The 15,886-nt window shown below is 48.2% G+C and overlaps 1 protein-coding gene across 2 annotated transcripts in view; it reads left to right on the forward strand.

Annotated features, from left to right (window-relative positions):
- Positions 1-5,523: 5,523 nt before the first annotated feature.
- TNNI3 (troponin I3, cardiac type) overlaps positions 5,524-15,886 on the forward strand; it is a 37,331-nt gene continuing 26,968 nt past the window's right edge. The window contains exon 1 of one of the 2 annotated variants that reach the window (XM_075605456.1): positions 5,524-5,671. The gene's annotated coding sequence lies outside the window, so the exon portion shown is untranslated. The remainder of the gene's footprint in view (positions 5,672-15,886) is intronic. The other variant, XM_075605455.1, reaches the window with a different exon arrangement.

A 15,886-nucleotide genomic window follows, 5' to 3' on the forward strand; every position in this document is an offset into this window, starting at 1 on the left:
ATGTCTTAATTATTATAATGTATCTAATTGCATGCAAGGTTCTTGGTGAACATCACAACTCCGTACTAATTAGCCGTTAGGCTTTTATATCTTCTTACTGGGGTTGAGTTGAGACAGAGCTGTAGCATGATGTATATCAGGGGGGCTCAACTCCAGCCCCCAAGACCCCACCCCCCAACAGGTTAGGTTTTCAGGATATCCCTGCTTCAGCAAATGTGGCTCAATCAGACTGAGCTACATGTGCTGAAGCTGGGATATCCTGAAAACCTGACCTGTTGGGGGGTCTTGAGGACTAGACTTGAGCGCCCCTGATGTACTGTATATTGTGATTTTATTCCTCTCATGCTTGTACACTGTTCTGTAGCCAGGACAACAAAAAGCTCCCTACCACCTTTTCTAAACGAGAATGCAAAAGACAGCCTTTTATTAGTCACTAAAGGCTCATTAGTGCTGCAAGAAACCCACAGTGAACCTTGGTGAACCCCTGCTTGCCATGAGAACAAACTCCCTGTAGTTTATTTCTGAAACATGAGACAATCGAATTATGCTAGAGCACAAATAACACATTGCATACTATTTACAACTTACTCCTACATTTATACAATGCATTTTAAAATAATAGTCTCAGTGCCTCTAGTATCAAATGGTGTAAAAAGAATAGCTGATATTTCTATTGATGGTTTTAGAGCTGATCAGTGATGTATGCTCAGTTTGAAATACATGTTTATTTGTAGCCTATTAGACCGTGTGAGCATTCAGTGTAGCATTGTTTTTAAACATACAAATAGACTATAATTAATTGAAGATTACATAGTAGATCAGGGGGGCGCAAACTTTTTTCCCTGCGCCCCCTGCCGTTGGTCACCTCACCCCCGCGTCCCCCCTCACCCCCACTTACCTCGGCTCCGGCGTCATGACGTCACATTGCCATAGTAACGTGACGTCACATGACCTCGCCGCGTTGCCATGGTGACGTGTGTGGAGCCAAGGTAAATAAAGGTTTACAGAGGCCCTGCAGCTCCCCCGGCACTTAATTTAAGTGCCTTCGGGAAGCGCGCGCGGCCTCTGTAAACCACGAGCCCCCCGCAGGCAGTCTCGCGCCCCCCAGTTTGCGCACTGCTGTAGTAGATGAAGTTGAAAAAATACATATGTCCATCAAGTTCAACCCACACGACAGGGACTTTTCCTAGATTTGTAATTATAGTATTTTAATCCAGAGGAAGACAAATAAAAAACCCAAGCGAAACATTATCCAATGCTGTCTCATATGTGGAAAAATTAATTCCTTTCTGACTCCAATAACGGCAATCAGATTTCTCCCTGGATCAACATCCTTCCCAAGTTTACTTATTTGTTATATCCCTGTATACCGTTCCTTTCTAAAAAGATGTCCAACTTTTTTTAAAAAGATATTCATTATATCTGCCATCACAGTCTCCATGGGTAATGAATTCCATACTCTTCCGTGCTTCTAAATGAGGATGGGACAGTGTGTCCTGTTTCCAGTTTAGAAGAATTCTGAAGAAGTCTGCAGGGATAGAAGGTTTTGGGGACTTTATAATTAGGTCCCATTCTTTTAGAATTGGGGTGGCATCTGAAGCTGCATGGATGGGCCTAGGTGAGACCGATTTTAAAAAGTTGGGCAGCTGGTCAGCCGGGCATTTTAAAGGTTATGTTAGACCCTGAAAAAACTGATAAGAGTTCAGTGCTTGATTTTGTTATTTGTTTTTGTCCAGGTCAAGCCCCTCTGGATGGCTGGCTGTGCGGGGATTCCTACAGTATGTTCACTGGGCAGGAAAGTGAGCTGAGCGCGGGCCAGGGGGGAGGCAGTTGGGGTAAGTGCAAACTTGGCCAGGTTGCCATGGTTTGGCAGTCGGGGGATGTGTTGGGATCAACTACTGTCCGAGTTATTATGTATAGAAAGGGGTGCAGCCCCTCCTGATATCATTTTCTGCATGTGGTGGGAAACTGTTTGGTATCGGTTCCATCATTAAATGTAATGAGGGACATAGCGCAGTTAAGGGCAAGATTTAGGCATATCATGATAGTGTGGTCAGAGGTATCTCCTAGGTTGCGCTGGGGTGAATGACACGGCAGTAGGAAGATCTAGGAGGAAGGTAAATAAGGCGATGGTAACATTCGTGCTGTATTTAGGGGGATTGCAGTGAGGCATGAGGACCTTGATGGGGGGCTTAAAGGCCTCTCTAGGGAGGATGAGGACCATTTATCAGACATCGGGAATGGTATCCTGATTTTGGAATGGCAAGGCGTGCTGGAAAAATCAGTGATGCTAGTTGCGGCTCACAAGGCCAGTTTAAGGCCTGTTAAATGACCTTGCTAGTGGCAGGACTAATGTTACTCTGGGATGTGGACAGTCAGTATTGGCTCCTGGAGGGAGGTCTCAGACCTCAGAAGTATTTTAATTGGGGGAGGCGGTATCATTCCAGGCTTGGCGGCCAGAATGGTGCTGATTTTCCGGATGGAATTTGGGGAAGGCGGTACCATTCCAGACTAGGTTTCGTTGGTATGGTGGTGACCTTTCCGATGGGGCCTCTGTGTATTCAGACTAAGGTTTCAATTATGCAGGTTTTTTCATGTTCCTGTGCAGGACAGGTCCACTGAGGCCATTCTCCCTCCAGCTGAGGTAAATGAGAATTTTCACAGGTAGTCTTAGGACCTGTATACTGGTCATGCCGTGACGTGGCTGCAGGTTTATAAAGCTTTGGCTAAAGGGTTTAACTAAATGACCCTTACTCATGAGAATACTAACATTGAAGTATTTAACTATGTATTTTGTCACATTGGATGTAGCATTGGGCACGCTCAGCAGCACTGCTTTTGACACAAATATATATATATATATATATATATATATATATATATAATGATATAATGTGGTGGGTTCTGAGGTTAGAGCTTGCTGGGATTGTGTGTTTATTGAGGTACTGATTGGCTAGATGAGCACGAGCTGAGGGTATCCCACGAGCTCCGGGAGGTGTGAGCAGAGCAATATCAAGTATCTCTACTATAATCAGCATTGGGACTTTTGTGCATTCAGTTGAATGCTTGGAGCGCTTTCATGTTCTCCGTGTATCTGACTGACGTCCCCATCCGGGTCTTTGGCACAATTGGTTGAAGGGAGAACTGACGTCTGTATCAAACTGGTAGGAGTGCAGGAATCGTTCTTTTTGTTTTTCTATATGTAAAGCTTATCTTTTTACCTGCAGCAAACTTCTATAGGGAGGAGCGCGGTATTATGCACAGTTTCTCACTAATATTAGGCAATCCTTTTCCTCGCTGCATACTCCCAAAGGGCATTTTAAATATAGTATCTCTGAAACGTCATAGGGGTAGGTTTATTGGCTCATCTGCTTTACATAGCAGTTACTGAGCCCCTATCAATTTTCCAATTAGTGCAGGTATAATACACCCCAGTGTCAGTCTGGACATCACCCTCCATTGAATGGTAGGTGAATGTATAAGGCTGACAGAGAGAAATATGTGTTGTATTATATTCACACCAGGGAATTTGTGCACCCAGTTTGCCTCTATAGTAAAGGTAACTATGATACTGGCTTTAGTCAGATTTTAATTGCACTACTCACATAAGCTCATGCTTTATTTAACCCCTTCAGGGGTTTCACACTTTTTTCACCAGTCCATGGGACAACTATTACATATATATAGTGTAGGTGCCTGCATTACGGGTATGCCTTGACGTGGCATGCAGGCTTACAAATGCTTTGGCCAAAGGGTTTAACAAAATAATCCTTTTTCACAAGATTATTATTTTATTTTACCCTAGGAATCGTTCTTTTTGTTTTTCTCTATGTAAGGCTTATCTTTTTACCTGCAGCAAACTTCTATAAGGAGGAGTGCGGTATTATGTACAGTTTCTCACAGCAACCAGGGCCACTACAGGGTGGGACCGGGCCTGGTCAGTAAAAGGGGCCTGTCCCCCCTTCCGGCAACCCTATAGTTTATCGGCAGGCAAGAAGAACCATCCCCTTTGCTGATCGCTGCCCATCTGTTCCTCCCTTCCCTGTGCCCTACTGTAGGACTGAAGGGACCTCCTCTTTGGTGGTCACCACCCATCTGTCCCTCCCTTTTCCAGGCTCTTTGGTGGGCCTTCGTGGACCTGCACGGCTCTCCTGTGCACCGGCCATCATTGCTCCAGCAGGCCCAACCAAGGGCCCCAGGTAAGTCCACATACCACAGGCCCATGACCCACTTACATCCCACTCCCAGGCCCCTTACCACCGTATACCATTCCCCCCTCAAGGTGTGTGTATTTGGCGTGTGGGTGGGTGTGTTTATATTTGGGGAGGGTGGGTTATAGTGTGTGTATTGGGGGTGGGGGATTAATTTGTGTGTATATATATTTGGGGAGGGAAGGTTATAGTGTGTGTGTGTGTGTGTGTGTGTGTGTGTGTGTGTGTGTGTGTGTGTGTATTTTGGGAGGGGAGGTTATAGTGTGTATATGTATATTTTGGGAGGGGGAATTATAGTGTTGAGGGGTTATAGTGTCTGTATGTATATCGATGGAGGGGGGTTATTGGGTGTGTATGTATATCGGTGGAGGGAGGTTATTGTGTGTGTGCGTATGTAGATTTGGGGAGGGGGGTTATTGTGTGTGTGTATATAGATTTGGGGAGGGGAGGTTATTGTGTGGATATGTATTGTTGTAGGGGTGTTTATTGAGTGTGGGGTGGGGGGATAAAAACATTGGGGAGAAACGATGAGGGGGTAGTTTGAGAGTTGGGGGTGTAAGAGAGGGAGGGGAAATGTGGGAGTGTAAGAGAGGGAGGGGGAGAATGAGAGACAGAGGGGGGGAGAGTGTGAGGGGGGGGTGAGAGTGAAGAGGTGTGTAACAACAGAGGGGACGGGTCTCGCAAGGCCACTGACATGGGTGTAGGGGGGGTTGGCCCCGGTGGAAACTATAGTCCTGGGCCCCGGAAAAGCTGTCTGCGACCCTATCGACAACTATTTGTGCACCTGTGCCATTGTGGAGGTCTAGAGGGAACATGGAAGCCCTGAGCCCCATGTGATAAGCCCAAATTCTATTTATACTTTGTACGCCCAGCACTCACCTTTTGTATGCAACATTTTTTTTGTAATACAGATTTCACTATGAGTGGTTGTGCGCTCTTCTTGCTTTTCCCACATATTTGCTACAACCTACTGTTTCCTGTGTGCTGTGCTGTGTCCATTGCACTGATGGGTGATATGTTCCATTTTTTTATTCTTTAGACGCGTGCACACGTCACCATAGGGGATGTACATACTGGGCAGCTGGAGGAATGCCATTTATGATTCTGTACATCTCATGCAAAAAAAACAGGCTTGCAAACCATGCATGCTATTTGCAAGAATTAGGCAGTGAATACTAAGATGGGAAGAGGAATGTCTGGCACCATGAACATCCATGATGATTAAAGTGACAGGGAGATAGCAAGTTGGAGAATGGCAACTCCCTCCCTCTCTGCTATACCTTACAAGGATAGGTTATTTTATCAGCCCCTTCATGATATTCAGTGATGTGTTAAATTGAGGTGCCATTACTTCCAAGTCTTGATAGAACTGCTGTGTCTCCGCCTGAACTCTATTTCTTTAGGTGACTACAACTAAAGATAAACCTATTGCCATCTTCAGGCTTAGGCACCTACTCCAGGTATTGTAACTACTTAATTAATCAAGGATCATTCCAAAGAGGAAATATCTATAAAGAGGAACCGTAGACTTTGGTTCTCCTTTCATTTCTGTTTCTTTAGATCGTCATCTTTGTAGAGTTAAATTATGTGTTTTTGTATTTATTTATTTTCAACCGGTCTCTTTAACTTTTGCTGTGAATATGTGTCCTGTATAAAGCACTTTATCAGCTTCTACCTTTGCTATCAATACTATATGTCCACATTTTACACTGTATTGTCTTGCCTCAAATGTCTCTGTACTCCAGATTTGCAGTGTATTGTATTGTAGTGTAATGCGATATAGCCAATTGACAATGCAGAGGTGAATAGGGCTAACTTATTCAGGATTATATTCATTAGGCGGCATTAATTTGGCACCAGTTACATACGCAAAAGGTAAACCATTGCTCATGCTGTTTCCAGTGATTGTGTGACTTATGCACTAAATTAAATTTTTACATACATAGCATGTGCTTGCCAAAGTAATGACAATATGAAGGTGACATTTCCACTTCTTTCTATGACATACATGTAGATATCATAGATGTATGTGGGACAAATAAATGTTAGCAAACATGCTATTTCTGCTAAATACTGTGGGCATCGAAAGTAAGAATAGTGCCTTTCATGCTATTTCTATTTAGCATGTAAATGGTAAAAATACCTTTTTTATTTTAACGCTATTATATGATAAAACAGAAAAATAATCTAGAACAAAGGTAATTTGTGATGGTTGTAATAATTAACATATTCTCTATTACGCTGCAATGTTTTAACCCTTTTGCTGTTTAAGTGGCCAGTAACATATAAAACACAGGTGGTCCTTGTAACATTTATTAAACATTGCATGCCCTACAGAACTGCACTGCATGCTCACAAGTGTCCCCTCTCTGTGAAGCCCTTTGTCATTCATTTTTCTTCTGGTTATTCTGATCTTTTTCTCTATAACTTTTCATCTCTCACTCAATCTTCCAGTAGTAGAGTTCTGGCAGCTACATTAGTTCCAAAGATTGTATTCCTAGCCAGTTGTGAAACCCTTTTATTGAACCAACATGGACATTGTGCAGATATTGTACATGAGATTTCAATAACCTTACAGGGTACTTTTTCAGAGCTATGTAGTCCTGAAAACACATGCTCAAAACAGGTATTTAGAACATCATCAAATAATGTTTATGTTAGGAAGAGAGAAGGAGAGGCTCAGTCAGTATGGACACTGAGTTTGAAGCAGGGGAACGTGGTTAAAATCCCAGTGTCTGCTCCTTGTGACCTTGGGCAAGTCACTTTATCGCCCTGTGCCTCAGGCATCAAAATCATAGATTGTAAGTTCACCTTGGCAGGGTCTCTGTCTGTAAAGATTCCTATGTGCTGCTTGCCATGCACTAATACTGTAAGTGTGAAGCGTTTTTAGTCCCATTGGGAGAAAAATGCTATCTGAAATAAAGTTATTATTATTATATTGAAACCATTAAACCGTAACATAAAGAGATGGGGAAAAAACAACTTGCAAGAAATCCTATGGTCTTGACACTCCACCTAGTGTCTTAATGATGCAGTGCCATGTAACTGGGGCATACTGTATGTACGGTATCACAACGATGCAATTTGCAGCAACATTTTTGATTTACGGTAATATGTGTCGGCAGCGTATGTATTAAACGTGTTAATCGTGTTTCTTACAGTCGATGTGCATAGAAAAGGAAAACAGCTACTTATAGGAGCACTTATTGATAGACGTCATTACTGCCTTGACTATCTGGTTCCCTACTTATTATAATAACCGCTTCCTAAATCACTCATTGGCGCAACCAGAGGAAGGGCGCCTGGATACAGTGATGCAAAGTGAAACAAGTACATTGTTGCACAGTGATGCATTGTAAACATGCTGCAAATTGCATCAGTTTAGGATGTAGGCGCAATGGTTCGGTTGCGACTCTTGCCAAATATGGCTCTTTACCGGCGGCTGTGTAAAGGTTAACAGCCTGAGTAGGTGGAATCAGATCTGGGGAGGCATTACAAACAGTTTAGGTTGGCACTAGCACCTCTAGTTAATTTAAGGTCACCCCTTGTGAGTATGAACATGTACACGCGGGCTTTCCTGCTGCATGTAAGTTTCATGTTGGTAGCATATTGTGCATTGGAAATATCAGATCTATCTTCTGATACATGTAATCGCCCATGAATTAGTTTTACTGTAACACTTTGTGTCCCTGAAAAATAGGGATTCTTTCACCAGAAACTCTTCATTGTTAAGCAAAATTGTAATCATTTTGGCTGATATTTTACAGTAATCAGCCAACATTACTGTTCGGCAAGTATATCGTTTTATTGGGTAAGTTATTTAGTTTTTTACTTTTGGAGCATCTTCCTATAACTACTTGACTTAGGGTTTTACTAGTACTTGAGTAGGAATTTAAAGCAGCAATCTAAGCAGCCATTTTATTTTCTCTTTGTACATTGGTTTGAAGCAGGGGGTCTCTGGAGCTGAACTCGATTATTTTCCGCCCGGGACCTCCTGCTTCCGGAGAAAATTACCTCCATAGGGGGTGTTGGCTCGCTAGCTGGAGTTCATGTAATGGTGGGGTTTCAAAGCTCACGCGCCCTGCGGGCCAATAGGAAGCCGTGATGTCATCTGGTTCAGCTTCCTACTTGCCTGCGTCACGCAAGAGCTTTAGACTGCAGAGAGATACCAGCATCTCCTTTGGAGGTATCTCCGGAAGCAGGGGGTCCCGGAGCTGAAATGATTGGGGTCCAGTGCTTCAAACCTAAGTAAAAAAAAAAAAAAAAAGGGCCGCTTGGATTGCTCCTTCAAAAGGAACACTTACAGTACTTCCCTTTTCTTATTTTTTATCTGATTTTTTCTGAATGGGTAAAGCTAACAAAGCAGCACATTCCAGCTCTATGTCAGAATTTAAATCCAAAATGATTTTTTTTTTTATTAACCCTTTTGCTACCAGAGGGGCCCAAAATGCAAGGAAGAGTGTAACATCTGTTCAGTTACTTTTATTTTCCTTCATTATCTTGATGTAACAAACTTCATAACCATGACTCCATAACTATCTCTCCCCCGTAATCTCTCTGTGCAGCTCTTCAGCTTGCTCTTTCATGTATTTATTAAATACTACATTATGGAGTAGATCGGGGCCGGATGGGAGTATTCCGGCATCTGGTGCACTGTGTGTGTGCCAGCGATGACATCACGTGATGCATGGGACCTCTTGCCCGTCCTCGCATCACGTGACGATATCACGTGATGTGTCGTCAAGGCGACACTTCTGGAGTAACGGGAGGAGATGCCAGCACTTACAGAGGCCTCGCTCTCTTTCCCCGGCCTCGCTCTCTTTCCCCGGCCCCGCTCTCTTTCCCCGGCCCCGCTCTCTTTCCCCGGCCCCGCTCTCTTTCCCCGGCCCCGCTCTCTTTCCCCGGCCCCGCTCTCTTTCCCCGGCCCCGCTCTCTTTCCCCGGCCCCGCTCTCTTTCCCCGGCCCCGCTCTCTTTCCCCGCTCTCTTTCCCCGCTCTCTTTCCCCGGCCCCGCTCTCTTTCCCCGGCCCCGCTCTCTTTCCCCGGCCCCGCTCTCTTTTCCCGGCCCCGCTCTCTTTCCCCGGCCCCGCTCTCTTTCCCCGGCCCCGCTCTCTTTTCCCGGCCCCGCTCTCTTTTCCCGGCCCCGCTCTCTTTCCCTGGCCCAACTCCAGTCATCACAGTTTAAAGGTTGTGGTGATTGATTAATTTGTGATAATGTTGGGCCGGGGGAGAGCGTGGGGCCTCTGTAAGTGCGGGGCCAGGTGTATTCGCACTAATGGAATCGCCATCAAGCCGGCCCTGGCATCTGTTAAGGACAAACCATGAAATTATTTTAGTAAAGATCATCATTCTTGAATGGTTTATGCTTCTACCGGTAGATGCACATTTACTGTATCATTTCTGTGTGTCTCTTGTGCATGCTGCGCACATGTACACAAAACGAGGCTTATTTTATGCTGCAACTGTAGAGCGATCTTTAAATAACCCCAATATTTTGTCTATTAAGCACATGTAATCATTGATCAAAATTTAAGACATTGGTCCTTAGTCTAGAAACTGCGATAGTGCCGATCCCACGGAAAGCCCTATTGTCTTCAACTGGCGCTGTCGCAGTTTATAGATGAAGGGCCATAGACTAAATGTTACCATTGCTCTTTGCTCCGTTTGCAGCATGGGAACCATGATAAGCAACTTTAACAAAGTAAAGTCATGGTGAATTTTTCCAGAACATTAGATTTTTGGAAGCAGCATTTGTTTTTCTGAAATCAGTGAGATTGGAGATCTGATAAACAGGGGAGCTGTCCTGCGTTCCGGTAAATAGTCCCAGCACCCGTGGGTGTCAATGTGGTCACTTGGGAACGGAATTGAGGGTGCAGATGTAGACCTCTAAATTGATCAGGGCTGGGTGGGAAATCCCTTATCTCTAGAGATGCTTCCGATCTGGGTCCTGCTCACCTCTGTCCTCCGTTGTCCAGCGTGCAGCCTTCAGAAAAGTCGAATGGAAAGAAAAAAGATCCGGCGCCACTGCGAGTGACAAGTATCCAGACTACTTCCGGGTTGATTGAAAAAACTTTATTGGGACATCACACACACACAAGGCTACACCACGATCTCCCCCTCAACGCGTTTCACGCTATAGAACAGCGCTTCGTCTTGGAGAGATTGGAGATCTGAGCATATTGCCACAGCCTATGACACCGTTTCTCATCTCTATCTCCTGGGTACTCCAAGCAGACAAGGTTTAATTAATAATTATCCTCCTGAACATGGTGCGGCTATACCAAGGTTCAGAATAACTGACCTTTACTGTGTATCCTTCTCCTATTTGCAGTTGCTTAGGTTCTCAAATCAAAGTGTCAATTGTGTTTCATATCTGACTGGAATCCAGTTGTAGAATTTTCTTATCAAAACAATGAAGGAAAATGAGTGTGGCTACAAACATGCTGAGAATATATTGCCCCATTATTTCAGATAAAAGCACAGGCTTAAAGTGACTGTAGTTGATGCACGCTGAGGTACCGACAGGAGACTTGCATTTGGAAAAGTCAACGTAGGCTTTTATTCGGCTAAAGTTCAGCAACGCAAAGTACAGCTTTTTTCTCAGCACCAGAATGTAAAGGTCCACATATACATAGCATAACATACGTCATACCCGGCGTCCCTCTGCAGTCCGGGACAACTCCCCCTGGGCTGTACGCCTCCTACCTTTTAAAGCTCTTCTAATTCTGCTAGGTTCGTCAATCCTCCTGCCTCCTCCAGGCAGGGATTAACCTCTTGCTGGTTGACATCCAACAGCCCTAACTATTGGTGACAGTCTTCCTCCCCCTGTTACAGTGACCCTGCTCAACATCAACGACCTATCAAGCATTCCTAAAAGATGCAACATGATTTAAATCTGACTGTTCCCGATGAACTTGTCCTTTTATAACACTTGTCGCTGTTGTCCTAAAAACACTGGAATGCTCAAATAATCAGTACCCCATGAAATAGGCAAATTACAAAAAAAAAAAAAACCCAAAGGGTTTGTATGCAGACAGGTTTTCACAGGACAAACTCTTTGAAAAGTCATGAGCGTAAATGAAGTGGATGTCTGCGGGCAGCAGTCGGCTACGTTATCTGTCATTTGAAGGGCATCAGCGCCCCACAGGCTCTACAAGTCAGCGAGTGACACAAGCCTGTATATTTAGCAGATGGAAACACAGCAGCTACTTGATGCATCTTATCTCTTGGTTCGTGGAACCTTGCAGCCACACCAAATATGGGGATATCAAGAGAGAGGCCTGGGAGGTAGTGATGACTGTGAGGAAGTATTATTAGGCAGAGTGGTACTATATCTATGTATTTTATATCATTGAACAAACAGGAACATTCCGTATTTATCACGGGTATCTTGCCATGCTTGTAAGGAGCACTTTCTGAGTTCTGAGAAATATGTAGCGCTAAGAAAGAACTCACAGTAGTTTTGTCTTTATGCAAGTGTCTTGCCTTATTTAATCTGCAACCCTTAGTGCAGGAATGGCCAATCCAGCCCTCACTGGCCACCAACAGGTCAGGTGTTTAGGATATCCCTGCTTCAGCACAGGTGAGTCAATCAGTGGCTCTGTCAGAGTGAGCGACAAAACTATTGACACATTGATAATAAAAACAAAACTACTGTAAGCTCTTTCTTAGCTGTAAATATTTGTCAGTGCTCAGAAAGTGCAATTTACAAGCATGTCAAGATAAGTCATAATGAGCGAGCCACTAGTTGAGACACCTGTGCTGAAGCAGGCAAAAGGTGCATGAAGGGGTTATCCCCCCATGACTGGCACTCCTGAGTATAGGATAAAGATTAGTAATAAAGTCCATAATAAAAAATACAGTAGGCTGTACTATAATCCCTTCAAAGCCATTACTTGAAAGGTGTGGAAAATTAACACAGGTTTGGGGTGAATATAGCTGAGGAAGGGAGAAATGACTAATCGTAACCCCCACAAATGTAGTGACAGACCGGGAAGCATTCAGCCTGTAAGCGCCACAACCCCCGCTAACACACATCAGCAAAATACTTAGCTGCTCAGACACCGAGGTTAAAGGAGAACAGCCAGGATCCCGGTCTGTACAGAGGGCGTGCTCCAGCCAAAATGTAGTAGTCAGGTGAAGGAAGGTGATGCACAGCTCACCGGTAAAGGAACCAAACCGCCATCAATGAAAAACGAACTGTATTGATCAAAAACAGATAGACACATGTCTATGGCAACTCTGACGCGTTTCGTACCCGACGGGGTACTTTGTCAAAGAGTAAATCAGCCATACACCTAATGATCTTTTAAGTACCCTCCTCTGTTCCCCAATAGGACAATGAAGCAGCCAATAGGTTGCAATAAACACACCTGTGGGTAAAGGTGTAAGCTGAATCTAATATAAACACTGGAGGAGGGCAAATGGAGATCTGTGGTGGATAGAAAAGCTAACAGACATAAAAATAAAAGGGTAACTAAAACAATACATGTATAAACATAATATAAATAATGTGACCACTAATCCCTAAATAGCAACATAGTGAACACACAGTCATTAATAACAAATGAACTAGACAATGTGTATCGAGCACTAACCACTATCTTATACTATATTAGTGAAAGCACTGTATGTTTGCCTGCCTGCCTGGATGTCCGGTGTCCCTAGCGGCAATCTCATTGGTCCCTTGGGCCGCCCGCCCCCGCACACCTCTCATTGGCCTCACACACTCACACCACCCCCTTGGCCCGCCCCCCACACCTCGCATTGGCCTGAGGCGGAGCGACGGGCCAAAGGTCCACAAAAAAAAACACACACACACACTGACACACACACTGTCACACACACACACACACACACACACACATACACTGTCACACACACACACACACACACACACACACACACACACACACACACACACACACACACACACACACACACACACACAGTGTTACATACATTAGCGGGGCTCACAGTGTTAGCAGCACATCTCCCGCTCTCTTCCCCACCGGTCCCGAAGCTCCGCCTCTCCCTGTTTCCCGCGCTTTCACCCCCCCCCCCTCCACGTGGGAGCTGCCGGACGGGTGAGAGAGCGGCCGGACATGTGAGTGAGCGGCCGGACATGTGAGTGAGCGGTCTTCACGTCCCCTCACCCCCCTTCACCTCCCCTCACTCACTTCCCCTCCACCCCCCACCCCCCGGCGCCGCTACAGTCAGCGGGGGAGCGGCGTGATCACCTCCCCTCACTCACTTCCCCTCCACCCCCCCACCGCGCCGCTACACTCAGCGGGGGAGCGGAGTGATCACCTCCCCTCACTCACTTCCCCTCCACCCCCCCCCGGCGCCGCTACACTCAGCGGGGGAGCGGAGTGATCACCTCCCCTCACTCACTTCCCCTCCACCCCCCCCCGGCGCCGCTAACGGTCAGCGGGGAAGCGGAGTGATCACCTCCCCTCACTCACTTCCCCTCCACCCCCCCCCCCCCCCCGGCGCCGCTACGGTCAGCGGGGGAGCGGAGTGATCACCTCCCCTCACTCACTTCCCATCCACCCCCCCCCCGGCGCCGCTACACTCAGCGGGGGAGCGGAGTGATCACCTCCCCTCACTCACTTCCCCTCCACCCCCCCCCGGCGCCGCTACAGTCAGCGGGGGAGCGGCCACAACACGCTGCCTCCCGCCTCAGATCCACGTGGGAGCTGCCGGACGGGTGAGTGAGCGGCCTTCACCTTCCCTCACCCACCCCTCACTACACTTCCCCTCCCTTCCACATCCCCTCCACCTCCCCCTCCCCCTCCCCTCACCCACCCCTCACTACACTTCCCCTCCCTTCCACATCCCCTCCACCTCCCCTCCACCTCCCCCCTCCCTCCACCTCCCCCTCCCCTCACCCACCCCTCACTACACTTCCCCTCCCTTCCACATCCCCTCCACCTCCCCACCACCTTCCCACCTTCCCACCCCCTTCCCACCACCTCCCCCCCTTCCCACCACCTCCCCCCCCTTCCCACCACCTCCCCCCCCCTTCCCACCACCCTCCCCCCCCCTTCCCACCACCTCCCCCCCCTTCCCACCACCTCCCCCCCCCCCTTCCCACCACCTCCCCCCCTTCCCACCACCTCCCCCCCCTTCCCACCTCCCCCCTCCTCCCCCCTTCCCACCACCTCCTCCCTCCTCCCCCCCTTCCCACCACCTCCCCCATCTTCCCCCCTTCCCACCACCTCCCCCCTCTTCCCACCACCTCCCCCCTTCCCCTCCTCCATCTCCCCCCTTCCCCTCCTCCATCTCCCCCGTTCCCCTCCTCCACCTCCCCCCTCCTCCACCTGCCCCCTTCCCCTCCTCCACCTCCCCCCTTCCCTTCCTCCACCTCCCCCCTTCCCCTCCTCCACCTCCCCCTTCCCCTCCTCACCTCCCCCCTTACCCTCCTCACCTCCCCCCTTACCCTCCTCACCTCCCCACTTCCCCTCCTCCACCTCCCCCTTTCCCCATCTCCCCTCTTCCCCCCCTCCACCCCCTTTCCCCCCTCCACCCCTCTTTCCCCCCTCCACCCCCTTCCCCCCTCCACCCCTCTTTCCCCCCTTCCCCCCTCTTTCCCCCCTTTCCCCCTCCCCCACCTTTCCCCCTTTCCCCCCTTCACCCTTACCTCCCCCGTTTACCCTTCCCCCCACCTCCCCCCCTCCCCCCTTCCCCTCCTCCCCCCCTTCCCCTCCTCCCCCACCTCCCTCTTCCCCCTTCCTCTCCTCCACCTCCCCCTTCCCTTCCTCCCTTCACCCCCCCTTCACCTCCTGTCACCACCCCCCCCCTTTGCCTCCTGTCACCCCCCTCCTGTCACCCCCCCCTCCCTTCACCTCCTGTCACCCCCCCCCCTCCCTTCACCTCCCGGCAACCCCCTCCAAATCCGGTCACCCCCCCTTCACCTCTCCCCCTTCACCTCTCCTCACCCCTCCTTCACCCCCCCTTCACCTCCCCTCCGCCCCCCCTTCACCTCCCCTCCGCCCCCCCTTCACCTCCCCTCCGCCCCCCCTTCACCTCCCCTCACCATCCCCCACCACCCCCCCCTCACCACCCATCCTCACCTCCCCTCCGCCCCCCTTCACCTCCCCTCACCACCCCCCACCACCCCTCCGACCTCACCTCCCCTCCTTCAACGCCTTTCGTCCGCCCTCCCGCCTCTGCCTTTCGCCCACCCGCACTTCTGCCTTTCACCCGCCCACCGCTCACATCCCCGCGCCACACAGCCGCCGCACGCACTAAACAGACCTGCCACACTCGACACACACCCGCCGCCTCTCACCCACCCCACACACTCGACACACACCTGCCGCCTCCTGCCCCTACGCAACAATATCACTGACCAGCTGTCACCTGCACTCGCCACACACCCGCCGCCTCACACCCTAGCAGGACCCCGACCCACAGCCAGCACTCACTACCCACGCGCCACCCGTACTGAACACCCACCCGCCGCCTCACACACGCTCACACCCTAGCAGGACACACGCCTCACATTTTCACATCACTTATGTCACCAAAATATACATTGTACTGTGGTGTGTTTACAATAAACCATTTTTATACAACATCGTATTACATTTTCTTCCATCTTTCTTTTCAACATTATTATCCAACCTTTACAACAAATACTCACCTATTGTTCCACCATTTATAAATAATACT

The sequence above is a fragment of the Ascaphus truei genome, chromosome 6, assembly GCF_040206685.1.
Source record: "Ascaphus truei isolate aAscTru1 chromosome 6, aAscTru1.hap1, whole genome shotgun sequence".
NCBI lineage: Eukaryota > Metazoa > Chordata > Amphibia > Anura > Ascaphidae > Ascaphus > Ascaphus truei.